This window comes from Gorilla gorilla, chromosome 5 (genome assembly GCF_029281585.2).
Source record: "Gorilla gorilla gorilla isolate KB3781 chromosome 5, NHGRI_mGorGor1-v2.1_pri, whole genome shotgun sequence".
Lineage (NCBI taxonomy): Eukaryota > Metazoa > Chordata > Mammalia > Primates > Hominidae > Gorilla > Gorilla gorilla.
The window spans coordinates 31962509-31968965 of NC_073229.2; positions in this window are offsets into that span (position 1 = coordinate 31962509).

Genomic DNA, 6457 nt, shown 5'->3' on the forward strand with positions numbered 1-6457 from the left:
CTTGAACTTAAAGGAAAGCTAGAGATTAAAACTCCTTTGCAAAGATTATGACAATGAGAAAATCTAGTGTGGCCAACTCCATCTTGCTTCTAGCCTCACAGGCTGTTGGTCTTCATTCGTTCTTGGGTGTAGGCCAAGCTAAACACAAAAGGAATTTAGCTTATAGTTTATCTTTGAAGCAAGAATGATAATAGTCCTTCCCAAAAACTAACCTTCTCCTTGCTCAAGGACTAAACCATCTTTGAAAAACTAATAAAAGTTTAAAAGATTATGGTTATGGGAGGGGCCTGAACTCTGCTAAAATGTAGGTACAGTTAAACAATAACCAGCCATTGTTCCTAACTTGCTTTTCTATAATTCCTCACTGCTCAGGAATTATGTGGTCAGAGATTACAAGATTTGTGACTTCCCCAATTGCTCCTATAGATAACATCACTATTGTATAACCTAAGATTGGCCTTTGGAGATGGTTTTCAGACTTTTGCATTCTGGCAACTTACTTCACCTGGACCCATGACTCATGACTCAACCAGCCCTGTGGCCTCCACCAAGACGCTGACTCAGGACAGGAGGACCATTTTCCATACTCCTGTGAGTTCATCCCCAACCAATTAGCAGCACCCATTCCCTAGCCCCCTGCCTAACAAACGATCTATAAAATCCATAGCCTCTCAGTTCTGAGGGAGGCTGATTTGAGTAGTAATATCTCCTGCCCTCCTGCTCGGCTAGCCCTGCAATTATTAACCCTTTCTCTACTGCAATACCACTGTCTCAATGAATTGGTTTTATCAGTGCAGCAGGCAAAAAGAACACATCAGGTGATGCCACTAGAAACTGGCACTAAGCTGGATTTGGGTTCTTTAATTTTGTTTCCTGCTTAATAGGTTATAAAGATCATTCCAAGTCATGGATAGAGTCATCCAGGATGGGTGTATTGATGCCACTGTTAAGCCAGTGGGCAGCTGTGATAGAGGGAGCAGAGTCAGTAGACCTGGAAGTTTGCCACTAATGAGGCTTGGCTGCTAGGAAGGTTGTAATGGCTCTGCACTTGAGCTTGCCCATCTCTAACATGGCAGTGACAAGGCTTCCTTCTCAGCGAGGTGACCTCAGGCCTAGCATGGCCCACTGGGCCCTATGCTCCTTGAGAACAGGGGTCTCCCTTGTTCTTTGTTACATCCTCAATGCCAGGCATGATAAGGGCTTGACAAAGGTTTGTCCAATGGATCCTTCTGGGTTTGCCAGCCTTCCTCGTCTACACCACAGCCACGGTCTCATATCTACAGGATCTGGATTGAGATTTGCGTTTGGATCATTCTAATCTATCCCACATCTCCACCTATTGTGGGAATAGCTCTATTTCCAAAGACCAATCTACTTTTCCATGAGGCCACACCCGTGCAGTACATAAGTCGGAAGCAGAAATGAAAAGGGGAAGAAAGTTGAAATACTAAAAGTGGGAGGAGAGAGGGAGAGTGTGGGAGCAAGGCCGGGACCCACCCCAAAAGAGATTGGAATACATGTGCAGCTTTAGTTCATGGCCTGCCAAATACCTCGTGCTGTGCCTCTGAATGGAAAATGGGGTAGAACAATGAACTGGAATTAACATCGCCTTTGAAAAGCAACTGCTGACGGCAGGCGTTCTGCATATGCCAAGTATTGCCTTCAGACCAGAGAAGCCTTTTCTGGCCCACATGAGCCCCGTGACAGCCTGCAGAAGGCAACACACCCTAGATCCCTAGATGGCTGTGACCTCCAGCCCTCTGTGCCCTGAGCATTTCTGTAGAAAATGTGTGTGTTTAAAAAGGCCATGTATGTTTCTAGAAGGAAGGTGAAAACAAGATAGGTATTTGAGGAATTATATATTGATCGGGTACACATTTTGTGGCCTGGTTTAGCAAAGATGTATCTACAGGTCTCAATCAAATTGCTCAGAGAGAGGAATGAGAAATTTCTGATTTGATATTATTTAGGAGTCAAGCCATGTCATTGCTGAGATTGTGGTACTTAAGGGAAAAGTGCACTTTTACATATTCTTGACATGTTCTTGATTTTGGTTAATGGTATTATTCTCCAGTTTTGAGCCAGAAAAATCTGGAGCCACCCATAACTCCAGGCTGTCAGTCACTTGCCACTCTCATCCACTTGGTCCCCTAACGCTGTCTGCTTCCTTCCCAGTCACGTTACACCTCTGTATCTTCATTGCTGCCTCACTGGTGTTGATGATTGAACTGACTGCTCCTGTCTTCTAGAATTTTCTTGGTTCAGTTTCTTAAGAATGGCAGAGCAGACTTTATTCAAGGGGAGCCATGGCGATAGGGCATGGGGACCACAGCAACGGGGTCTTGCAGTGGGGGAGAGAGATCGGACTCCACTTCAACTCTAGCGAGGACAAGTGGGGATTTATAACCAGGGAGCTGAGTGGGGTCGGGGGTGGAAAATGACTAAGAGAAAACATCAAGGATGAGGGGTTTCTGGCTAAACTGACTTGATCAGTTACTGCAAAAGGCAGGTCGGGGTGATAAGGCATTAAGGGTGGTAAGGCACCAAAGAGGGGATTTTTGCTAAAGTGAGCAGAATTCTTGCTCAGACTGGATTCTACGAGGACAGAGAAGGAAGCCCAAGGTCAGGCCCCATCAGGCAGAGGACTCAGAGGAGCCTAAATAAAGTTTTGGTCAAAGGAAAAGGGTCTGTTAAGTTCAACCTCTGATTCTGCCAGATTTGGCTTTCTTTCAGAAAGTCCAATGAAACCATTTCCGTTTCACAACCTCCATTGTATGCCACTTTACACAGGGAAAAACTGGGGAGTAACGTGTTTAACCAGCAAGACAAGGCAGAGTGCAGTGGCAGAGCCCACGCTGGGGTGCGTGCCTCAACAACTGGCCTGGGTACGGCTTTGAGCCTCAGTGATGGGTCACTTTATTCATTCATTTATATGGCAAATTGTATGAAGCACCTGTGATGTGCAGGCAGTGTTCTAGGCACTGGAGATGCGTCCTGGTCCTCCTGCAAGTTATTTTGCTGTGGACCAGCCTCTATGAGAATCGGGCACATAGGCAGAGGTATCCAGGGTCAGGGGCCTTCTAGAAAAGGCTGATGGCAGAGCTAAGGCAAGAAGCTCGCTGAGGTCAGCCCACGTGGTGTCAGGAGTGGAGGCAGAGAGACCCCAGCTGCAGAAACACAGGCACCTCCTTGCTTGTTGAGGTTTGTTTTAGGAGCTGTCAGGGAAGAAGGGAGAGAAATGGGGCACTAAAAATACCCACGGATGTTTCCAGAAACCTCTGATGTCTGGGCTCCCACTGTGGATAGCCTGCCAGATGGCTGTGTCTCCCTCAGAGCTGTGAAACCCACCAGTGTCAGGGTTGGATCAAAGGCGCTTTATGGCAACCGGTCAAAGAATCAACCAGAACAGCTTGGCGTGTAGGCAATCTGCCCAGGCCTGACCAGCCATGCCCCTCATGAGGAGGCCACATTGCCATTAGATATCCAAATTATAAGTGACTTCCAGATGCAACCCCAGTGAGCATCCTCTTCTGACTGTCCTCTGTTGCCACCTTTGGGGCTCTGCTTCCAGCTCTTTCAGCTCTATGTGGAGATTGGCAGCCCCCAGTGTGCTCTTGAGCCTGGAGGGACTCTACACAGCTCCACACTCGGGCTCCCTTGTTCATCCCAGCAGCGGCGAGCTTGGCAAAGCCAGGAAGTCTGGGATGAGGCCCAGGAGTGTCTCCCTCAGCCTGCACGCAGCAGCTGATAGGAAATCACAGCTGCCAGCAGCAGCGGCTGCAGAATGCTGTGAGGGGCACCCTGCTCATAGCCATGGCTCCTGGGACAGGACGGAGCATGAGCCTCCAGCAGAGGTGGGTGGGGGTGAAGGCGAGGAGGCAATAACGCCTGCCCCTGATGCGCAGGGATGCAGGTGCCAGGCTGTGCTTGGGAGCTGTTCTAGAAGCCTAGCCTGGACTGGAAGGGCCCTGCCTGTGGGGATCAGGGCAGGATCACAGGAGTTGGGCAGGCAGAACTTTCTCTTGGAGAAGCACAAGTCAGAGGCGGTAGATGGGTGTCTTAGATAGGTCCTTCTGAATGCAGACACTGAGGCAAGACTTCAAGCACAAATCATTTATTTAGGAGGTTAGGCCAGGAAGCATGGATGGGGGAAGGGAGACAGATAAGGGAGGGAAGCAAGGGGGCTTATTAAGCCATTTGCCACAGTGGGCACCTGGAGCTTGATCCCACAGGGAGCTCCCGGAGACACTTTAGAACATGCCTTGGATTTAATCCATCTACGGGACAAGGAAGCTGGGCATTATCCAACAGTTCCTTGCTCATGATTGCTTGAGGCGGGCTTTCTGGGCAGTGACCTGGCACTCTGGATTCCCTGCAGGTGGACCTAGAAGATTCCCCAAACCAGGCAAAAAGCAGAATGCCAGGGTTGGCAGTGAGCAGCCTCAGACATCGAGGGAAGTGTGGAGGGGATATGGGCTGAGTGCCAAGGCATCTTTATTAGGGAGTCTTGGCAAATAAGAGAACCTAAACATGGTGCCGCTGGGAGGTCAGGCCAGAGAGGGAGCCCAAAGAAGGTGAAGTGGTGAGCAGAGAATGAAGGAATTCCTAGAATTGAGAGATGACAGTTACCTCCCTTTTTAATGGAGTGCCTGAGCCTCTGCTGTGGAGGGGAGAAGATGCCACCTGCCAAGGTGATTTGCTGGTCACTCTGGTCTCAAGGGGAAGCAGGACTATTTTCAGGTGGGCCATGCCTTTCCTCCTACCCCTTCCTAAGCACTTTTAGGAGTATCTGGAGTATGGAATAGGCCCTTTAACCCACAGAGCTGTGAATGACTTTTAATTAACAGGAAACGCTGTGGCACATAGCACATACAGCAGACATCGAATCTGTCTCTAATTAGAGACATTTTGAGGTTCTGAACAGCTCAAGTCTGCAATTCTCATTCTCCTTACATGCAGCCACTGGTGACAGAGGGAAGGGCCAGCACTGCTCCTGAGTCCTGGGCTCCTGGCTAAGGGTCCTCCTCCTCTTCCTCCTCTTCCTCCTCCTCCTCTTCCTCCTCTTCCTCCTCTTCCTCCTCTTCCTCCTCTTCCTCCTCCTCCTCCTCTTTCTCTTTTTCTTGCTCTTCCTCCTCCTTGTCCTCCTCCTCCTCTTTCTTGTCTTCTTCTTTCCCTTCTCCTCCTGCTCATCTTTTTTTCAAACTGGTTGCCACCTCTAAAATTATAATTTGCTAAACAACAAAAAAACCCTTAAATATAAAAAAATAAAGTGGTGGGAGGATGTGGTTTATTTTGGTCTGCTTTAGGTTCTGGGTGCATGAGCCAGTGCTTATTTTCAGATCTGTCTATTCCTCTTTCTGTGTCTTGTGATCTCACTTAACTCATCCTGCTAGAGTCAACAGATCTCTCCGTGCACAGGAAGCCAGACTATCAAGGCAGCAAAGAGTTTTAAGGCAGCTAAGTGAACAGTTTTGGTTTTTTAAGTGGAAAATTCTTTAAACATGATGCTACATTTTACTTTTGATAGGTGACTAAAAAAATCCAGGAGATGGGAAATTCCATACCTGGTATTTCCTGAGGCCTGCCTAGCAATGGATCTGACCATTCTCTTTCCACCTGTGTGCTATCCTCCCGCTCTGAGCTGCCATCATCTCCATTGCTGTGATCACTGTCATAGCCTCCCTCCTCCACTTTGCCTCCCTGCAGTCGGCTCTCAGCATAGCAGCCTGGGTGACCTGTGAAAACATGCAAGGTCAACTTTCTGCTCTGCTCAGAATTCCCCCACAGTTTCATGGATTGCAGAGGCTGCTCAGTGGGCTGTCCCACCCCATCTCTCTGGCCTCCCTCCTACTCTTCCCTGCTCTCACTCACTCACTCCCACCTCTCCTGCTGACCAGTCCCTTTGCTACATGCCTCAGGACCTTTGCACTTGCCGTCACTCTCTCTCTCTAGAATGTTCTTCTCTTGTTCTCTAGGTGGCTTATTCCTTCAGGTTCTTGTTGACTTGCTGCCTTCTCACTGAAGTTTTCTCCAATTTTTCTATTCAAAAGTGGACACTAAACCACCTTTCCTATTGCCATCTTGCTTTGTTTTCCTCCATAGCCCTGTGTACTATCTAATATACTATACATTTTCTTCTTACTCATTTTGTTTACTGTCCATCTCTCAGTGAATGTGGCCTATTGAGAACAGGCATTTTATCTGAGTTTTCACTGCCTTATGTCCAGCACAGAACAGTGCCTGGCACATAGTCAATGTCCAAAAACACTTGTTGAGTGAATCCGTGGCAGGCTTCAGGGTGGTAGGACAGGAAAGAGAAACACCTGCTGGACTTCCCTTAACCCAGAGGTTGCAGTCGGGCAGCCCACAGAGACATTTGCTTTAGCTTCCACGGTGTTTTTCAAAGACTCAAGTTAGTCATCAGTGCTGAAGAATACGGTGACTACATCTCAAAAGA